Below are 19,900 nucleotides of genomic sequence, written 5' to 3' on the forward strand. Positions count from 1 at the left end.
CGATCAGAGGGTTGACGCTCATCCCATCGACTGTTGGTAGGTGGAAGATCAAAAACCTGACAAATAGTGAGATTTACTTAATGATGGATAAGTTTTTCAGCCGAAAGCTTTTGAAAATCAGGGTGCCGCTGGCCCTAGCACTGAAATTTTTTGAATATACTTTGTAAAAACTTGTGCACCTCTACCGAGAAGACCAGGACAGGTAGCTTTCTTAAGCAGAGAACCTTCCTGGCAATAATTCCACTATTGTGCGCACAATAGTGGGATTGTACGCACAACCCCACTTATTGCTAGGGATTGTACGCACAATCCCTAGCAATAATCCCACAATCAGTACGCACTAATCCCACAGGGCGCTAGGAACTTTACTACCATTACTTCACACAGTTGCTCTTCTAAATCATCGAACAAGCATCGAACCATCTCGTCGCTTATGATGGGTCCTGTAAAGGATTCGTGCCTCGAATACAGAAAAAGTTTAGAAGATACACTCTACTTTCTACGAGCATTCAGGTTAGAATTCCTAATGCAACTCTGTACACTTTTGAGGTAGGAAAAGCCAGGCCAACGATCTTCGGTAACGTTTTTCCGCATATGGATTTCAGCCGTTCGCAAACTTTTCTTGTTCATCAAATTTTTTGTCACATCAGCTGAGGATAAAAAAGAGGGTAAAGCTAGGACACACTCGGAAAAAACATCGAAATGACTTTTGGCTACCGGAAAAATAACTTGTAAAATGTAGTTATTATCAATTTTCACACTAGCGAGATGCATTGCGATTTTGTAGTTTTTTCGTCAAACGAATCAAAACAAAAATCTTGCAAAGAAAAAGCTCTGTAACAGTCGTTCGCTTACGTCACATATGAGGTTACGAACAAGAGGCTCCATAATCCTTGGCTCAAGGGTCATGTACACTAGTTCTTGTGATTTTGTACCTCATTCTGTCAGAGCCAATTCAGTTGGCTTAAGACATGGGATCACGAGATCGTGGTGCAGCTGAAGGATACTACCAATGTACACGCGACTCTAGTAATATGCAAGTCCCCATGGTTAATTCTCAAGATACAAAAATCACGCTACCGCCTTTAAAAACAGGGCTGGAAACTCAAGTAAATACCATGAGTTTTTCTTGGACAGTGAACCTCTGCTCAATTTCAAATGGATCAGCCTAGAACCCAACTTATCTCATTAAAACTCTTTAAAACACATACTAGCAATTAAACTCGTTACTCACTTTTTGAATACGGTTCTGGAATCGATTCATTATTGAAACTAAAATAACTCAAGTAGTTTTAAGAACTAGTGAGTTTTAGCTCAAGCAGTTTTTCAGTTTAGACCTTTACGTCGTTCGACTGGTCGACCTTCACAATCAAGATGGTCCCTGCTCCAGTAAAAGCACTCCCGTAACCATTCTCAACCTCGGGGTTCTCTATCGGGAAAAGACAGCTCTACTCAAATAGATTGTTAGTTGTGCAAATTGCCGATTGCAATTTGACTCTAGCTCCAATTTTTGGTCCACTTTCCAGCAATCGGTCCAACTGGTCCACTCGGTTCTTCTGATTTTCTGACATTTCATTTCAGTTGCTGCGACAAACTTGAGCATGATATGGCATATTCGAATTTCTCCAAAAAAAGTATTTCACCCAAAAAACAAACTAAACTTCAGGATACGATCGACTGGCACACATGTACGCACGAAATATTTATACAAAGCAATTTTTCAGAAAACAAAATAAAAAACGGGCATCTATTTTTTCAAAGATATTAGAGATTTTTCAAGCTCCTTAATTTTTTTGGTGAACAATTCTTTGGCGCAAACTCACCGACTGGAAAACCTAATATGTTAAGTTCTTCTCATGTGTTTTTTGCATATCTTCCAACGCTGCGCTAAAAGTGATTTGTACTGAAAACTCGTAGTCGCTACTAAAAACACAAAATTCGCACTGTTCAGTGTTCAGAATCAGGCAGTGGTTTTTTCCGGTTTCAGATAGTTTTTATGTTAAGGGAGTAAAACATTATAGTCGTCGGCTAAAAATCCATCATCTAAAAACAATGGGTTTGTTTTCAACTCCAGCTGCTTTAGTAACATGTGAAATTTTACCGCAAAGTGACGGGTCTTCAGGATCAATTTGTTGAATTCCGTCGTCTAACAATATAATAGAACTTCCCTAAAAACGGACTATGTTTGTTGTACGCACAAATGGTGTCTTTGTAAAATTCCAGACGTATTGTTTCTCTAAATAGACAGTTAAACGCATGCTTAAAGCCTAGTCTTAAAAGATGAGTGCTTTTTTCATTGCCGTCGCGCTCAGTTAGGTATCGAAACAAGTGTGCAGCTTTTTCTGCTCATCGCTTAGTGCCACAACCGACCTATAGGTTTCTGAAAAAAATTTGTCGCTGGCCTTGCTTTCAGCTCATTAAGACAAGCCGCGTCTTAGCTGTTGCCTGAAATAAATGGTCTCAACCCACCGTCTGTCTTAATGAGAGCGATAAGCTTTGAGGAAAAAAAATTGCTTACTGTTTCAGGTATTTTGCCACTTGCAATGAGGCTAATTTCAAAAGCGTTTTCAGAAAACAAAATCTTGAACTTCAATTTGATTAACTAACAAGATAAAGATTTTAAAGAATTTGAGAAATTTGTTGATTTTCGGACTTGCTCCTAAAGCTTTCAGTAGGAAAATTATTGATTTGTTTAGATCAGTTTGGTTAAGCTAAAACTCTTTATTTTTTTGGAGCAGCAAACTCGAAAAACTGAGATTGCTTAGACAACATTTTGTGATAGTTATTTAAAATAATAGTAACTATTTATAGTCATTTTTAATAAACTTTTAACGACAATAATTTTCTCCTGGGGATTTTTTAAATTCTTTTATGTTGAAAGCAAGCAGAAAGAAAAAAATATTATAGTAACCGTGGTTGCAGTCGGGGGTCAGGAGTCAGGAGTCTTATAGTCACATTGTTGCGTTTTGGTAGTGATGTTGCCCAAAGTTAAAAGATTGCGGATATAAATCGCAAGTGCACTGCAATTTGCAATGAGAACTCTATTTTTTAGACAGCGAAGCTCAGTTAATTTTAGATAATTAATTGGAATGTTGAGCCTCAACTGGTTAATTGAAAAAAAAAACACCTTTCATCACATATTCTAGTCATAATCCCTAGAGTTTGCTGAGTATGGAAGTGATAAGGATTTAAAAGTAGACAATTTGGGTTGATGTGTATGAAACTGACCTCGAAACTAGTTAGTTTTTTTAGAAGGAAGACAAAACTCAACACAGAAAAAAAATCGCCAAATATTGTTTTCTACAATTCTAAAGTTTTATCAAAAATTCTTTTGCCCTTTATTATGCAGAGTATTTACGCGGCGTTCGCAATCTGTACTGCAAGGAAGAATCTTTGTTTTAAAAAATTGTCTGCCATGGGTTTCTCCGTAAAATGATTAGAGTCTTGAAAAAATTGCTCAAGAAATTTTCCGTGCTGAGACCGGTGGTGCTTTTAATCTCAAGAACTAGCGCTTGAAAAAGATATACTTCAACTACTAAATATTTATACCTGTCTGTTTTTGCATTCCGGCTTCAGGCGCAGGCCGATTCAGGGTTTCAAACTGACCTCGCACTAATCCTACAGGGGACTAGGAAATCTTCACCACAAGAAATGCTCACTTAGAGCTCATTGAATGAGCGTCAATTTGTCTGGTCTTTTTTAATCGGTCATATAGAACTATTGTGTCTTTTATACAGGAGAAGTCTGAGAAGAAGATAAACTCTGCTTTCTCACTGCATTCAGACTAGAATGCCTGGATCATCTCCCTGCAGTTATGAGGCAAGAAAGACAACCGTCTCCGTCTGTTCGCAGTTTTAAGAGCCAGACTGAAGTCCTTTTGCGACTCTGAAAAAATGGTTCGATCGTTTTGACCGTACAATTTACACAGGATGAGGTTCAACCATGAGAACTAAAAAATTTTTGCATAATGTTCAATCTTTTGACGTTCGTTGGTATGAGGTTTGAAATCAAGTCTGCAGCTTAGCTGTAGAAAAACTGGCTCTACTCAAATTGTTTTTGATTTCCTTATCTGAAGCCAATTCAAACTTTTCAATTCAAAACCACCGTTTAGCCCATCGTTATAAGTTCCATCCGTACGCTTCAAACCAAAAATTTTGTCTGAGGCAATTTTTGCTCTTACTTTGAAGTAAAAAAGCTAGCAGACGAGCGGATGAAACACCTATGCCACATTTGTCTGACCAAAAAACTGCTTGGAAAAACTGGTTATTATTCATTTTTTGATAATTGATTTGCAAAACACATTTGTTAGTATTCTGTTGTAACGATCCAAACAAAAAACTTTTTTTTTTCAAAAAATCCAAGGGGTTAATTAGCAAGAACCTTAGAGTTTTTGGGATGCAAAAGCAATTTTTAAGAAAAAAACGTACTAGGCATCTAGTTTGTCAATGACATCAGAGATTTTGCAAGCACCTTAATTGCTTCGTCGAGCATATCTTTTGGCAAAACTTGCTGATTAGATATCCTAGTAAATTAATTTCTTCTTTGCTTTTTTTATTTTGGTGCAAACAAATTTCATTGATGCTGTGTACTCAGGTTCGCTACTAAAACACAAAATTTGCTCTTTTCAGAGTTCAGACTCAGCCCGTAATTTTGTTTCGGTTTCCCTTAGGTCTCCTTTGTTTTTGTGTGTCCTTTGTTTTGGTTCCAGTTTTTTAAAAGTCCCGGAGTACTTCATTTTAGTCGGCGGCTAAATTTCCATCATCTAGAAGCAACGAATAATTTTCGACTCACGTCTGATTTTTTTCCGCAAGTTGACGGGAATTCGCACTCGCTTTATTAAATTACCTCTTCTTTCTTTATTATATAATTTCTGTAAAGATTATAACTTAGCTTATTGTACGTGGAATAGCTGTGTTTGAACTATTCCGGTTAGCTCGATAAAACATGATTAACTATTGTTTTTCAATTAAAGAGTTAAAAGCATACTTGACGCCTAGTTTTGAATAAATAATGGTTTTCATTCTTTCGTCGCGCTCAACTTGGCTTTGAAACGAGTGAGCAGCTGCTTCTACACCTCTAATAGTGCCACATCCAAACTGTACAATTCCGAAAACAAAATTCGCTGGACAAGCTTGCAGCATAATTAGACAAGCTGCGTCTTAGCGTGTTGCCTAAGTTAACTGATCTCACACCTCCGTCTATCTTTATCAAAATTTGTTGTCTAAGCACACTCATCCAGCCAAAATTGACGCTCGAATCCAGAAAAATTGATAGGTTTTTTGGTTTACAAAACGATAGTTTTCCTTCCGAACGAATCAAGAGCATTTCCAGATAAAATATTTCTTCAGATTTTGTCAATTATTGAACGGCAGTGTCAAAAATTAACAAAATCTGAAGAAGTATTTTATCTGGAAATGCTCTTGATTTGTTCGGAAAGAAAATTATGGCTTGGTAAACCAAAAAATCTATCAATTTTTTCTGGATTCGAGCGTCACTTTTGGCTAGATGAGTGTGCTTAGACAACAAATTTTGATAAAGAGAGACGGAGGTGTGAGAATAGTTAACTTAGGCAACACGCTAAGACGCAGCTTGTCTAATTGTGCTGCAAGCTTGTCCAACGAATTTTGTTTTTGGAATTCTACAGTTTGGATGTGGCACTAAACGAGGTGTAGAAGCAGCTGCTTACTCGTTTCGAAGTCAAGTTGAGCGCGACGACAAAAAAAACATTATTTATTCAAAACTAGGCGTCATGTATGCTTTTAACTCTCTGCTCTGGTATTCTCCGTAAAAATGCTTTGAATCATACAAAGTTTGCTCAAAAAACGCTCCGTGCTGGGACCGGTCGTGCCCTAAATCTCAAAAGCTAAAAGTTGAAAAAGATATCTATCATCTAAGAAGTTTTTTTTTCGTCATTTGTTGCACTTTCTTTGTACATTTTCTGTTGCTGTTGGTCATCCTGATGAAGGGTAATGGGAAAAAAATGTAAATTGACAGGACTTTAGGGGACTGATCTTAACCAATGTTAAGCGGTTAATAGGATTTTTGTAGTTCGACAATTAACAAATAAAAAATAAATAAAAAAATTCAACTAAATATCGAAAACTACAAACAACCTCACCCGAGATCAACAAGTCCAGCGGTGTACCATCAGATTTTTCAAGTCAGTTCTTATTTCCTCCTTCCTCCCACTTGCAGATATCACATATTCTAGTCAAATTCCCAAGAGTTTGCTGATTATAGAAGTGATAAGGATTTAAAAGTAGACAATTTGGGTTGATGTGTATGAAACTCACCTCGATACTGTTTATTTTTGTTAGAAGGAAGAAACAACTCAACAAAGAAAAAAAATATGCAAAATATTATTTGCTACGATTATAAAAATTTCCTGAAATTTTCTTTTGTCCTTTATTATGCAGATTACGCACGCGGCGTTCGCAATCTGTACTGCAAGGAAGATTCTTTATTTTGAAAAGGTGTCTGCCATAAGTTTCTCCGTAAAATGATTAGAGTCTTGAAAAATTTGTTCAAGAAATTTTTCATGCCGAGACCGGTGGTGCTTTTAACCTCAAAAGCTAGCGCTTGAAAAAGATATACTTCATCTACTAAATATTTATACTTGTCCATTTTTGCATTCTGGCTTCAGCGGCAGGACGATTCAGGGTTTCAAACTGACCTCGCACTAATCCTACAGGAGACTAGGAAGTCTTCACCACAAGAGCTGCTGACCTAGAGCTCATTGATTGAGCGTCAAATTTTTTGGTCTTTTTTAATCGGTCATGTAGAATTTTTGTGTTTTTTATACAGGAGAAATCTGAGTAGAAGATAGACTCGGCTTCCTCAGCGCATTCAGACTAGAATGCCTAGATCATCTCCTTGCAGTTATGAGGCAAGAAAGGCTGTGACAACCGTCTCGATCTGTTCGCAATTTTATGAGCCAAACTTCAAGTACATCAACATGTAAGCTGACATGACTTCGCACTCGCTCTATTGAATTCCCTCTTCTTTCGTTATTATAGAAATTCAATAAAGAATATATTTTTGCTTATTGTACGTGGAATAGCTGTGTTTGAACAATTCTGCTTAGGTCGATGAAACATGATTAAATATTGTTTTTCAATTAGAGAGTTGAAACCATAGATGACGCCTTGTTTTGAATAAATAATGGTTTTTATTTTGTCGTCGCGCTCACCTTGGCTTTGAAACAAATGAGCAGCTGCTTCTACATCTCGTTTAGTGCCACGTCCAAATTGTAGATTTCCGAAAAAAAACTTCGTTGGACTTGCTTGCAGAAAAATTACACAAGCTGCATCTTAGCGTGTTGCCGAAGTTAATTGATCTCACGCCTCCGTCTGTTTTTATGATAGCGATAAGCTTTGAGACAAAAAATGGTTTTGGTGTTTCAGTCTTTTTGCCAACTCCAATGAGGTTTATCAACTCAGTAAAAAAATTCAGAACATGGAGTCCTACACTGCCATTCAAAAACTAAGAAAATTTTTAGGAATTTGAAGAAGTATTTTATCTGGAAATGCTCTTGATTCGTTCGGAATGAAAATTATCGCTTTGTAAACCAAAAAAACGATCAACCTTTTTCCGGATTCGAGCGTTAATTTCGGCTAGATGAGTGTGCTTAGACAACAAATCAGATAGTTATCTTTTGAAAAAGGAGCAGTTTTGCATCCGATCTTTGGCATTTTTTGTTTTAAAAGGCTACCTGCCTTGGGTTCCTCCGTAAAAAAGCTTGGGATCATACAAAATTTGCTAAAAAAACTCTCCGTGCTGGGACCGGTCGTGCCTTAAATCTCAAAAGCTAAAAGTTGAAAAAGATATCTATCGTCTAAGAAGTTTTTTTTTCGTCATTTGTTGCACTTCCGCTTCAGCGGCTGGATGTACCAGGGTACAAATGGACCTAGCACTAGTCTTAGGGAAGATTTCACCAACTCGTCCCACAAAAGTTGCTCACCGAATGCCCGTGGATTGAGCATCAAACCGTCTCTGCGAATTTTATTGGTCCTGTAGAGGTGTCATGGCTCTAATCAGAAAAAAACCCGAGTAGAAGGTAATCTCAGCTTTACAAGAGCATTCTAGAATGCCTAGACCCTTTCTCTGCACTGGTAAGACAAGAAAGCCATGAAAACCGTCTCGGGGTCTGTTCGCAAGTTTTACAGCCTAATTGAAGTCCCATCCGAAGCAGCAAGCCTTATCCCAACCTTCTATTTCCCCTCGTACTACTGAGTTGCTTTATTCTCGCTCATGTTTGTGGTTTGTGTGTGTTCATTTTTTTTCGATTGCTCCAAAAACACAAAACGTTATTACGTATCATCAGCATTGTGCAAGGTGCCTCTTTCTGTCCGACAGACTTTCAACCAACGGAGCACGCGAGTCTTCTGGTTGTCTCTTTAGTAATCGGGTCTTTGTGTAGGCTGATTTTAAAAAATTCGCTAGCACTTAAACATTACCTATTTTTGCTTCATCAATAAAATTTCTATTAATTCAACTAATATCACACCAACTGACAGAAATATTCACCCAACTGACATCATACCAACTGGAAAACAATCGCATCCAATCCAACTGATCGGTCTCAAAAATTTTAAGCATTCTTTCTTTGTACATTTTCTGTTGCTGTTGGTCATCCTGATTAAGGGTAATGGAAAAAAATGTAAATTGACAGGACTTTAGGGGACTGAACTTAACCAATGTTAAGCGGTTGATAGGATTCTTGTAGTTCGACAACTAACAAATAAAAAATTTAGTGTTAAAATCCAACTATATATCGAAAGCCACAAACAACCTAACCCGAGATCAGCAGGTCCAGCAGTGTACATCAGACTTTTCAAGTCCGTTCTTATTTACTCCTTCCTCCGACATGGCAGATACCACATATTCTAGTCAAATTCCCTAGAGTTTGCTGATTATAGAAGTGCTAAGGATTAAAAAATAGACAATTGGATTTGTTGTGGTTAAAACTGACCTCGATGCTAGTTAGTTTTTTAAAAAGAAGACAAAACTCAACGCAAAAGAAATCGCAAAATATTATTTACTACAAATAAAAATTTCCTCAAAATTTCTTTTGTCCTCTTTTTTGCAGACTACGCACGCGGCTTTTGCAATCTGTACTGCAAGGAAGATTCTTTGTTTTTAAAAAGGTGTCTGCCATTGGTTTCTCCGTAAAAATGATTAGAGTCTTGAAAAACTTGCTCAATAAATTTTCCGTGCTGAGACCGGTGGTGCTTTGAACCTCAAAAGCTAGCGCTTGAAAAAGATATACTTCATCTACCAAATATTTATACTTGTCCAATTTTGCGTTCTGGCTTCAAACTGACCTCGCACTAATCCTACAGGGGACTAGGAAGTCTTCACCACAAGAGCTGCTCGCCTAGAGCTCATTGAATGAGCGTCAAATTGTCCGGTCTTTTTTAATCGGCCATGTAGAATTTTTGTGTCTTTTATACAGAGGGAAACTGAGTAGAAATTAGACTGTGCTTTATCAGCGCAATCAGTCTAGAATGCGTAGATCATCTCCCTGCAGTTATGAGGCAAGAAGGGCTATGACAACTGTCTTGGTCTGTTCGCAATTTTAAGAGTCAAACTGAAGTCCTTTTGCAACTCCGAAATAATGGTTCCATCATTTTGACCGTACAATTTCTACAGGATGATGTTCAACCATGGGGAACCAAAAAACGTTTGCATAATGTTCAATCTTTTCACGTTCGTTGGTATGAGTTTTGGAATCAAGTCTGCAGTTTAGCTGTGAAAAGCCGGCTCTGTTCAAATTGTTTTTGATTTCCTTATCTGGAGCCAATTCAAGTTTTCCAACTCAAAACCACCGTTTAGGCCCATCGTTATAAGTTCCAACCGTACGCTTCAAAGCAAAAATTTTGTCAAAGGCAAATTTCGCTCTTACTCTAAAGTAAAAAAGCTAGCAGACGAGCGGATGAAACACTTATGCCGCATTTGTCTGACCAAAAAATTTATGATTCATTTTTTGATAAATGATTTGCAAAGTAAATTTGTAAGTATTCTGTTGTAACAACCCAAAAGAAGGAATTTTCAAAAAACAAAAGGGCTCATTAGCAAAAACTTTAGAGCTTTTGGGATGCAAAAGCAATTTTTAAGAAAAAAACGCACTAGGCATCTAGTTTACCAATGACATCAGAGATTTTTCGAGCACCTTTTTTGCATCGTCGAGCATTTTTTTTGGCAAAACTTGCTGATTGCAGATCCTAGTAAATTAACTTCTTCTTTGCTTTTTTTAATTTTGGGGCAAACAAACTTCATTGATGCTTTGTACTCAAGTTCGCTACTAAAACACAAATTTTGCTCTTTTCAGAGTTCAGACTCAGCCCGTAATATTGTTTCGGTTCCCTTAAGGTCTCCTTTGTTTCGGTTTCCTTTGTTTCGGTTAGAGTTCTCTTAAGGTCCCGGAGTACTTCATTTTAGTCGGCGGCTAAATTTCCATCATCTAAATACAATGGGTTAATTTTCGACTCAGGTCTGATTTTTTTCCGCAAATTGACGGGACTTCGCACTCGCTTTAATAAATTCCCTCTTCTTTTATTATTATAGAAATTCTGTAAAGAATATAAGTTTGCTTATTGTACGTTGAATAGTTGTGTTTGAACAATTCCAGTTAGCTCAATAAAACCTGATTAACTATTGTTTTTCAATGAGAGAGTTAAAGGAATACATGACGCGTAGTTTCGAATAATTATTGGTGTTGTCGTCGCGCTCAATTTGGCTTCGAAACGAGTGAGCAGCTGCTTCTTCACCTCGTTTTGTGCCACATCCAGTTAGTAGATTTCTGAAAAATAAATTTCGCTGGACTTGCTTGCAGCATAATTAAACAAGCTGCGTTTGAGCGTGCTGCCTAATTTAATTGATCTCACACCTCCGTCTATCTTTGTGATAGCGATAAGCTTTGAGACAAAAAAATTGTCTTGATGTTTCAGTCTTTTTGCCAATCCAATGAGGTTTCTCAACTCAGTAAAAGACTTCAGAACATGGAGTCCTACACTGCCATTCAATTACTAACAAAATCTTTAGGAATTTGAGGAAGTATTTTATCTGGAAACGCTCCTGATTCGTTCGGAAAAAAATTATCGCTCCGTAAACCAGGAAACCCATTTCATGAAAAAATGGTTATCGTACAATTTTCATATATGGAAATTGTATGAAAACCATTTTTTTTTTCAAAAAAAAAACGTAGTTATTTTTCATCACCAGACTGTTGTATTTGGTTCAAAGAGCCGGAGAAACTAGATTGAATCTTTTTTTATAATGGTTTTTTGAAATTTTATGAAAATTGTATGATTAGCATTTTTCCATACATTTGATGCAGGCAATTGCAGGCTTATAAAATTCAATTTAAGCTTTTTTCGGTGTGGGGAAATTTAAAATAAGCGTTTTCGGTTTATGGATGTCAACCCGGGGTCACATTACCTTTCCAGGCCTTTTTGTTGGTTTTAATCGGGTTTCTTTATAAGACCGCTCAAAAACCACTAAAAAAAACCGCTCAAATTTTGCTTGAAAAACCGTTCAAAAACCACCGCAAGAAATGAGCGGTTTTTGAGCGGTTTTTTAGGCAAGATTTGAGCGGTTGAGCGGTTTTTCCAAAAAAACGCCCAAACCGTCCAAACTGCTCAAACCGCTCAAATCTTGCTGAAAAACCGCTCAAACCGCCCAATTATTGGGCGGTTTTTGAGCGGGATCTCGACCCGGGTACAGGAAAAAGTCTGAGTAGAAGGTAATTTTAGCTTTACAAGAGCACTTTATAATGCCTAGAGCATCTCTCTGCACTGAAAAGGCAAGAAAGCCATGACAACCATCTCGGGGTCAGTTCGCAAATTTTACAGCCTAATTGAAGTCCCAACCGAAGCAGCAAGCCTTATCCTTCCCTTCTACTTCCCCTCGTACTACTGAGTTGCTTTATTCTCGCTCATGTTTGTGGTTTGTGTGTGTTAATTTTTTTTCGATTGCTCCAAAAACACAGAAAGACGTTAAAAACGTTGTTACGTATCATCAGCATTGTGCAAGGTGCCTCTTTCTGTCCGACAGACTTTCAACCAACGGAGCACGCGAGTCTTTTGGTTGTCTCTTGAGTAATCGGATCTTTGTGAGGGCTGTTTTTAAACAATTGGCTAGCACTTGAACATTACCTATTGTTGCTTCATCAAAATAATTTCTATTAATACAACTGATATCACACCAACTGACAGAAATATTTTTCCAACTGACATCACACAAGCTGGAAAACAATCGCATCCAATCCAACTGATCAGTCTTAAAAATTTTAAGCACTTTTTCCTTGTACTTTTTCTGTTGTTTTTGGCCATCCTGACGAAGAGTAATGGTAAAAAAATGGAACTTGACAGGACTTTAGGGGACTAAACTTAACCAATGTTAAGCGGTTAATAGGATTTTTGTAGTTCGACAATTAACAAATAAAAAAATTAAATTTTAAAATCCAACTATACATCGAAAGCCACGAACAACCTCACACGAGATCACCAGGTCCAGCGGTGTACCATTAGACTTTTCAAGTCAGTTCTTATTTCCTCCTTCCTCCCACTTGGCAGACCAGTCTCTAAAATTTCATAAAAGGCGGTTATTAAACAGGCACTGTCATCAATCATTACACTTCTGTAATATGAGTATAAGTTTATCACAACAATTAGGATAGCGAAATACCCTAGTCAAGAACGTCAGAATTTATTATGATAAACAAAGTTATTTTGAGTTCATCACAACAATTAGGATGAAGAACTTACCTGAGCAAGAACGTCAGAAATTATTACGATAACTGAAGTAACCTTACCAGTCCTTCATAATTTCAAAAAGGACCTAGGAATTTGTTGAATTTAGGAAGCGTAAAGGAAAGTGGAAAAAAACGCAACATTAATTTTTTTCTCTCAAAATCAAATTTAAAGACAATTTTGGACATTTTCAAATTAGACTGAGAGTGATCTAAGCTTTTTCGCTTTGTCTCACTTTTTTAATTCCAAGCAATCACCAATTTAATCCGGATCTGCCATTTTTCGCCAGTTGTAAAAATTTACTGTTCTGGTGTGAAACTAGTTTCCACATGAGCGAAACGCTGACTTTAAGGATCAGTGCACAAACTCAGACATGGACTAGTTTCAAAATCTTCAAATTTAGTTCCAGTAGCTTTATTTTGGAATCTTTCAAGCCATGCTTATTGGTTTTTTGGGAGGCTTGGGCTTATTAAATCAAAAACTCAAACCAACGAAATCAACGGTTTATATATGTCCTTATAAACCTGGTACTCGACGTTTCTACAAATGCATCTGAATGTCTTGTTTAATTTCAATAATTTGAATCGACTTGAAAAAAACCTTGATAAATTTCTCAAGACAAGCCTTCCGAGGTCTTTAAATCACATTCGAAATGCTTAAGGTTTCTACTCTTTGCTTATGATCGCAATTATTTCCTTTTTTTTCATTGTCCGACGTTAATCGATTTTTTTCCTTTTATCGATTTAATTTTTCTTGATCACATCTGGCTTCAATTTTACCGCACTTTTCCGTAGTTGATGGATTTTTTGTTGTGTCGAAATTTTGGCTGCATACATGTTCTTCTGAAAACAATATGGGCTGCAGAAACTTAACACCTCAGGCAAATCATTCATACGGAGGATGAAAAAATAGAGATCCCTAACCAGAGATCCGTGAGAAACTCCACTAGCACCATCCAAGTTTTTGGAGAAGTTGATATCTGATCTCAAGTTTTGCTTTCTGTTTGTGAGAAACTGTTATTTATTTCTAAAAACATCCACCAACTCCAATTTCAAAAATTTCATAAGGAAATTGTGATGAAAAATTTTATCAAATATCTTCTATTGAATTTCATATTGAAACTCCAAAATTTATTTTTGAGTTCCTATCAATTGCCTCAAATATGATTTCAAAATAAGTTTGGACTGAATGGTTTTTGACAAATCCGTGTTGACTTTCCTTAACTCAAAATTTAACTCAAAAAACTTAACAGTGACAGCGGTGGCTAATTTTCATCATTTCTATTGTCACTTAGAAAAATGATACATCTATTTTTCATAGATCTCGAACTTTTCTCACGCTACTGATTTTTTTGACAATACACTGTAGAAAAAAAAAGATGACAATTGGATTGTCTTTTGAAGCATGTTTGGCGGGGGAACGTCCAGATCCCGCAATTTTGTCGTGCCCAGGTTAGGTATGATATCATTTAAGTACAACTCGTAAGCACTGAAGCTTATCAAGGTAGTTTTTTCAACATTGGTCTCGTTGAAAATAAACTTCGTTTGAATTCTCTAAGATTTCTCATAGTACTTGTTTAATGTTTCTCCTCTTGCTTGTGAATCTTTTCCCCCCTTGCTTCCAATTTTTTTTGCACTTCTACCTCTTTAATGGTTTTTCATTTTTTTTATTTTTGCCGATTGAATTTTGTCGATCACAATTTTTTTTATTGTTTCCAATTTCACTGCATTTGTCCGTCGTTACTGGATTTTTTCTCTTGTTGAAGTTTTTACTGCATCTCTGTCGTTCTGGTAAAAATTATCAGTGTTTTCTATTGCTAGAAGTTTCAAGTCGTTAGCGGACATTAATGGGTCGCAAAAATTCAACACATCAGACGAATAAAATTTGAGGAGGTTGCTTAAAAACAGAGAACCAAGCAGAGATCCGTGAGAAACTCCACTAGCAAAAACTAAATTTTTGGAATAGTTATTTTCTGCTCCTACTCTTTGCTTTCTGTTTGTGAGAAATTAATTGTTAAATACTTTTAAAAAATATCCACTAACTCCGATTTCACTGAGACTAACTCCAATTTCACTTACCTTACTGAGACAGTCGTGAGGAGGAATTTTATCAATTACCTTCGAAAAGTCATTACCCATTATTAATTACCTACGAATTAATAGTGGAAAATTCGCTTTTTCAGTTACTATCAATTGCCTCAGATATGCTTTTTGAAACAATTTTGGACAAAACGATCTTTCACAAATCTGTGTAGGCTTTCCGTTAGGAATTATCCTATCATGATAACCGAAGTTACCATAAGTTTATCAAAACAAGTAGAGTGAAAAAGTAACATCAGCAAAACGTCAAAAATGTCATGTTAACATATCAATATTTCATAGTTTCCCGCCGTCAAAAAATACCTGGGAGTTTCTTGAGTTAAAGCAATGTAATTGTAAGTAAACAAATGGAAAAAATTCGCAACATTTTTTGATTTTTTAAAATCCAATTTGAAGACACTTTCTGGCAACATTAAATTAGACTGAAAGTGATCAAAGCTTTGTCGCTCTGTCTCATTTTTTTGTTCCAAGCAATCACCAATTTAATCCGGGTCTGCTAATTTTCACCAGCTGTAAAAATTTACTGTTCTGGTGTGAAAGTATAAAAACGAATACAGTTGAGGGAAGTTGTCACACTCCTCAGCGTAGTTTTTTTGTCTTCAATATTTCACATCGGATGATTAAATTGTTCCACTCTGCCCAACAGAATAGTGTCCAATTTATGGAAATTCTATAGCAATTTGTAAAATAAAATGGTCCCGTGTGCAGAAACTCTCAATGAACAACTTTCATTTTATTTGAAAAAAAATTCAGTCTAACTTTTTCCAAAAACTAAGACATCATTCACAAATAATAATCGAGACTTATTTGTTCATAATCTTCAGATTTAATTCCAGCAGCCCATTTTGCAACCTTCTATTGAAATCATTCAAGCTTTGCTAAATTGTTTTTCGAGAGACCTGGACGTATTAAAACAAAAGCTCACACCAGCAAAATCAGCGATTTGTATATGCATGTATAAACCTGGTACTCGACGTTTCTACGAAAACGTTTAAACGTTTTGTCGCATTCAATAAACTTGAATCGATATGCAAAAATCATGATCAATCTCTCAAAACAAGCCTCCCGTCACAAATAGTTTTCCAATTTTTGCGCGTTTTTCCGCCGTTAACGTATTTTGTTTTTCATTTTGTCGAGGTTTACCCAGCATCTATATTCCTCTGAAAAAAAAAGTTTTTTTTCCGTCGCTAGAAGTTTAGAGCCGTCAGCAAACTTATATGGCTAGCAAAACTTCAACACCTCAGGCAAATCATTCATCAGGACGCAGAAAAACATAGGACCAAGTTGAGATCCTTGAGAAACTCCACTAGCAACATCTAAGCTTTTGGAGTAGTTGTTATCTGCTCCTACCTTTTGCTTGCTGTTTGAAATTGATAATTTCTTCTAAAAACACCGACCAACTCCAATTTCACTAATTTTACTGAGAAAATCATGATGATGAAATTTGTTAAATATCTTCGAAATTTTTTTTATAGAAAGTGAGAACTTCGCTTTTTGAGTTCCTGTGAATTGCCTCAAATATGATTTTCAAAACAATTTTCGACTGAAGATTTTTTTCAAATCCGTGTTCACATTTTTCAATCAGTTTGGCAGTATACTCATATAATGCTGGGTATATTTTTTCAAAAATTTAACTCATAAATTTTAACAGTGACGCCGGAGGCAATTTATTTTTCATTTCGTTTGTCACATAGAAAAATGATACTGCTACTTTTCAGATATTCTGATTTTTTCTGACAATTATGTTGTTTTGCCAAAGTAGTTGAAAATAGCTTGTCTTGTGAAGCAAGATTGGCAGGAGAACGTCCTAACCCCAAAATTTTGACGTGTTCAGATTAGATCGGATTTCACTCATGTACAATTCGTAAACACTGAAACTTATGAAGGTTGTATTTTCCATCTTGATCTCGTTGAAATTAAACTCCCTCTCGGTTAAAAAATCAAACTAAAATTTTTCATATGGAAAAGTTACCTAATCATCCAATGAGAAGTTGATCTTGCTGATCTAAATTACTGTTTTAGATAATGACTGAAAAGACTATTCGGGTAAAGACTTCTTTCTTTTCGAATAAATCTTTAATTGGGAATTCATCAATATCAGTGCTAAGGTAATCATTCCAGTTTGCCTTTTAAAAGTTTCAGTCTCCTCATCAGATACAAGAACATGTATCATATGTGTTTGGAAGAGTGTTTAGAAACTTTAAGAAATCGCATCGTCTGTGCATATTTTGGTGGTTTTTTTTTGGTAAATTGTAGAAACAGAAAACAACAGTATGTTTTGCTGTCTACAACATTGTCCATTAACAACCAAGTCCCGCAAAGACAGTTCATGTTGTAATCAGTTGTTGCTACAGCATTAGCAAACTTAGTAAGTTTTTCTATGTTTAGTTTTATTTGATTATTTGTAAGTACATGTTGACAAAACCTATTATGAGTAGAATATTGATAACACCTACTCATATTTGTTTCCGTCTTCCCCCTGAATTGTCACAATTTTACGATCAATGAAAAGCACTAGCTTCCAAAATTTGATGTCGGAACTCCCTCGTTTTCAGAATCTTTTCTTCTTCTCAAATCCTTTTTTCTTCTTTAACTCGGAACTCCCTTGTTTTTTTAGACACAATATTTGCTGTATAGCGTCCTCTTTTCACCCCGCTGGTGTGAGATTGATTTCCTTTTTTCTTAGGTTTTTCTCAATTAATAGCCTTATGCAAGGGCTAGTTTTGTCTCATATAGTCAGCTGAAACGGTAACTAACAAAGTACGCAGTTTCATTCGCTCTTTGCTGAATGTTCCGAGTCTTTTTATTTTCTCTAGTATGGTTGCACACCTACCAAGTTAATGCATCATAACTGTAATTCCCTATATGGGACAAAATTTTCGTATTTTGGTTTTTCTGGATCTTCTTTGATCATTTTTAACAAACAATCTTAGCAGTCTGATGGTGATCTAGTTATTGTTTTTTCTCGCTTCACTATTGGTTGAGCATAAGCCATGCAAAAACTTAGTGCAGCGCCTTAATTTTTCTCGCCGATTGAAAAATGAGAAAAAACTTCACTCGTGAGTACACAAAGAGAACTTCGAGAACGGAACGGATAACAAAACCTTGAACTTATTGCATTGTCGATCGGAAAAATTAAGAGGTGCGAGAAAACAAGACATCCGGCGAAATTGGGGATTGCTCAGATAAGGTCATAATTGATCCTTTTTCTAGTAAATAAAGAACACTAAGACCTTTTTTTGACGTTAGTTCGTAGTAATTTCTGTCATTTTAAACCTTCCGGGCGGCAAAAGTTATACTTTTTAACACCAAGATTGGCAGCTCAGCTTCTCAAACTAAGGGTTTTTAACGGCATCCAGAAAGGAAGTCCGGATGGCGGAAGTTTTTTCCGGAAAGATTACACCAAACTTCCAGCATCAAAAAATGGCGTGATTGGTGCTCCTGGTTTTCCTACGCGATTGAAGATATGCGATGTGACCAAAAAACATCAAAAGTTATATAAATAACCAAACAACAATAATTATTTTTTTAACAAAAAAAAAACTATAAAACACAAAAACAAAAAATAACACAAAACCAAATTTGAAGAGAACGCTAGATAAAACGAGACGGTATCCTATTGTTTTTTCATTGTTGCACTAAATAGTGGGGGATTGACAGAAACTACTCTGGAGTGGCCTCTTAAAAAATTGCGAAGTCGTGAGCTAAGCACCTTGAATGGTGGTTTAGCTTGTAATTGAACTAAGTTTACTGTAATTTTTTTCTAAAAAATGATTTGGTATCAACCGAACAAATAAAAACTAATTTGCAATTTCTGACTTGTTTTAGCTTTCAATTATCGCTCTGAAAAAAAATATTTAAACTTCTGAGCTAACGTGATAAAAGTAATCGATCTAAAAATTTTGAGTAAAAAAATTGTCAGCTTTTTCCATTGGTATGAGAACAGCTTTTAAAGTCCTCAACAAACTGAAGTTATCGAATATACTTTACTAAACAGTAGGAAAAAAGTAACTTTCGTCAAAAACGGATTTTTTTTGTCAAGTATTCTGCACTAATCTAGTAAAACGAAGGTTTACTGGGTGCGAAAACACAGTTTGAAAGCCTCTTCAAAAACTAATCAAGCTTTTGTACCCCTCCAACAGAGTTTTTGTCGATAATTTTTATTACAGAATTAAGAACGATAATACATTTTTAGAAGTTTTTAGTGAAAACGGCAAGTTTGAGATAAGGCTTTCTCACTCTACAAAAAAATATGCCAAAAGTTTTCTGATCATTCGAGAGAGCTATTATAGTCAAGCTATATTGGGTATTGATTAGTTCGGCTGGTAAAACTTTAGACTTGAAAAGTAGATCATGTACGTGATCACATTTTCTGTAGAGATAGCACACTTCGATTTCATAATTAGTTTTTCTGTTTAATCTGTTAATTTGAGGCATGAGTAGATTTTGAAACAAAATGCTGAGCTAAAAAATGATAAATGTGACAAAACTAATTATCTAAAAAGCAAAAATTTTGTTTTGTAATGGTACCATTTGTCGCACACAGAATTTTGACTTAATTGGCAACAACCATTTTGCTTGAATATTTGTTCAATTCAGCTAAAAATATGAAAACTTTGACCACTAACACACCAAGATACATGGCATTTGCCTTTGCTCAATTGATTTCCAACCTAAAAGTAATATTTTGTTGACTAGTTTCTCCCCAAAGACAGTTAGTAATATTTTAATAAAATTAAGATTAAGTTTGTTTTCATTCAGCGTTTCTAGCCTTGTTGTTTAGGTTCGCATCGTGTTTGGGCCAGCAACAAAGGCAAACTATTCATGTCGAAAACATAAATGAGTAAGCTATTGAAAACAAACGGATTATTCCTTTGCAACCTAAATTAAAAACCTAGTAAAAAAACTACATTTGGACAATTTAGTCGAGCAAAATATTCCAATTTACACTAGAATGATTCTGATATTGCGAACTTTCTAAGCAAACAATCACAGATGGGCGTTGATCCAACTTATCGTAAGCACCCCTCAGGGATTGTACCCACTGCC

General features: G+C 35.9%; 3 protein-coding genes across 3 annotated transcripts in view; 2 read left to right on the forward strand and 1 right to left on the reverse strand.

Moving 5' to 3' along the window:
• Positions 1-19,900, forward strand: part of LOC134855155 (peptidyl-prolyl cis-trans isomerase A-like) — a 442,729-nt gene that overhangs the window by 243,883 nt on the left and 178,946 nt on the right. The gene's annotated exons all lie outside the window — the stretch shown is intronic.
• Positions 1-19,900, reverse strand: part of LOC134855150 (uncharacterized) — a 120,238-nt gene that overhangs the window by 85,642 nt on the left and 14,696 nt on the right. The window lies entirely within an intron of this gene.
• LOC134855153 (arginine-hydroxylase NDUFAF5, mitochondrial-like) overlaps positions 13,218-19,900 on the forward strand; it is a 117,467-nt gene continuing 110,784 nt past the window's right edge. The window contains exon 1 of the mRNA XM_063871568.1: positions 13,218-13,227. The gene's annotated coding sequence lies outside the window, so the exon portion shown is untranslated. The remainder of the gene's footprint in view (positions 13,228-19,900) is intronic.

This window comes from Symsagittifera roscoffensis, chromosome 10 (assembly GCF_963678635.1).
Source record: "Symsagittifera roscoffensis chromosome 10, txSymRosc1.1, whole genome shotgun sequence".
Classification (NCBI taxonomy): domain Eukaryota; kingdom Metazoa; phylum Xenacoelomorpha; order Acoela; family Convolutidae; genus Symsagittifera; species Symsagittifera roscoffensis.